Raw genomic sequence first — 2,345 nt, 5'->3', positions numbered from 1 at the left:
TAAAAAGTAACATCACAACCAGGTTCATTATTCAACTTGAGGAATTCTTCTCCACTGCTGACACCGCGCTCTTTTGATCTTGCGCAAGATTTCTCTCAAAAGAGAAATCTTTTGAAGCATGTTTGAGCTGGATGGCCGATTCCCATGCTGAGAGACACAGGCACACTGTCTTCTTGGCTGGACAAGAAGGGCTGCGCTGAGAGGACTTTTCCAGGGGAGGAGCAGGCAGGAGGCAGCCCCTGGCTGGCACAGCCCCTCTGCTCTCTGGGCAACCCAGCCAGGCAGGCCTGGAGCATTTTGTGGGCGCCCGTCCCGCTGCCTGTGCCATTGCCTTGGGAGGTTCTCCTAGCTCTCCTCAGGGGGAAGGAACAGGCAGTTTGGCCAGGTGGGGCTCCTGGAGGGCCTTGGCTCCTCCTGCTCTCTCTCCTTCCCCCCCCCCCCGGGGGTCACTAAGAGGCAGCCCTCCTCAGCAGCCCTCACTGCTGCTTCAGGAAATGGGCTTCCTGGCGCCTCCATTTATTCCCCTTATCTGATTGCAGAAGGCCCTTTGGGGGTGGGGTGGGGAGATGCTTTCCTTCCCTATGCAGGGGCCTCAGAATTCCCAAAGTCCCCATCATCCAGGTGGTTCTTCCCTCGGCCAGGCATCAGACTCCAGCTCCTCTGATGATTTTGCCTCTCCTTGCCAACCTGGCCCTCTTTGGCTTTGAAGTGGTGACCAAACAGATGTCCCTCCCACCACTGGCAAAGGTTTTGAGGAGAACCTTCCCCCCCAAAAAACTCTGCTGACCTTCAGCCTCAGGAGGCTGGATTTAAGACTGAAAGCCGTAGGTTGGCAGATGGAGTCGAGTTAACCCCCCCCCCGTCAATGGGTCCCATTCCTGCCATCAGCAGGAACCATCCTCCTCGGCTGCTTTCTGCTTGAAATGGTTTCAGGCAGCAACTTTTGTTCCGAAGAGGGAGCCCTCAACTCACTCAGTGGCTCCCTGGAACACCGTCTCCCCAGTTCTGGCTGAGGAGCTGGGAGCCCCTGAAAACAGCATGGCCGCAGCACCACGCTCCGCCAGATCTGGCTAGGCTTCTCCAGGAGCTGAGCCAAAGCCCAGGGTGCCTCCCAGGGCATCAGGGGCCCAAAGGCTGAAGTGGCTGTGCTGAGCTGTGGCTCTTGGGCTGCATTTGACCTGTTGGGAGGACAGCTGTGTGGACTCAGCTGCGTTCGGTGAATGGATCTCCAAAATGATTGTGTGTCAGAAACACTCCGCTTTTCTTCTGTGTCAGGCAGCACCCAAGACTGGCTTCAGGCAGCACAGGGGTCTCCGTGGCATAAAACAGATGGCTCCCCCCCACACCATGTGGCCCAGAGTAGCAGGTGTTTTCTACGCAAGCCTCATTGCACACAATGGGCGTGCATGCAGGTGCCTTCCATTCCCACCTGCCAGACACGGGGGACTGCCTCAGTCCTTGTGGGGGGGCAGCACTCCCTCCGGACACTCCCTCACCCCCTAGCATTTTCTGGGCATCATCGCAGCTCTTCTCTGCCAGTGGTGAAGCAAGCAAGATACAAATGTTCCTGAGCTGTGCAACATGAATTCATGTCCTGTAGTGTTACAGCAGAAGATTGTGGTTTTTTTTTTTAAAATGCTCTAAGAAATTAGTTTTCTTGTTATATCCAGTATTCATGGTGAAAGGATTTTTTCTTTTTGTCTTGTGTACCTTCAGAAAGACCTCTGCTAGCAATAAGCATTTATACTATATACTCTACAATATATGTGTGGTGTCAGTGTGTGTAATTCCAAATAAACAATTATTGTTAGGTAACAAACTTGTCATTTTCCCTGAAACACTAACAAATGGCTGGATTCAGTTTCAAAGGTTGCATAAGTCTTGGAAGTCTCTTGAGATCACTTAGAATCTGGCATACAGTTTTAGGAGTAAGCAATGACCCCAAGAAGAAAAACCTCATTTCCCTTAAAGCATCCCACTAAAGGGGTTGCCCCTTTTTTCTTCTTGGTGGGACCCCCAGAGGGCCTGTCTGAGCCAGACGAGGCCTGCTTCTCAGTAGCAGTATTTCCTTCAAAATTGAACTGGGGGGAGAACAGATTTTAGAGGGAATATTATTGCAGCTGCATCACTTTCTTTTTTTTAAAGAAAAAAAAAGCTCTAGATCACCGATCCAGGTCAGAGGAGACTCTTTCTCACCCCCTGTGGCCACAAAGTGAAGCTATCAGCGAAAGTGAATCACCGACCTCTGCAGTAAACTCTGGCTTCTCTGCAGGACTCTTGGATAAAGTTTTAAGAAGGGATGATTTTATTTCCTCTGTGGATGAGTCACACGTATGAACGTTGTG

Source organism: Crotalus tigris, unplaced genomic scaffold (assembly GCF_016545835.1).
Source record: "Crotalus tigris isolate CLP2741 ecotype Arizona unplaced genomic scaffold, ASM1654583v1 scf7180000017741.1442986301:2390832, whole genome shotgun sequence".
NCBI classification, from domain to species: Eukaryota; Metazoa; Chordata; class Lepidosauria; order Squamata; family Viperidae; genus Crotalus; species Crotalus tigris.
The sequence above is the reverse complement of the archived record's forward strand: the minus strand, read 5'-3'. Positions refer to the sequence as shown.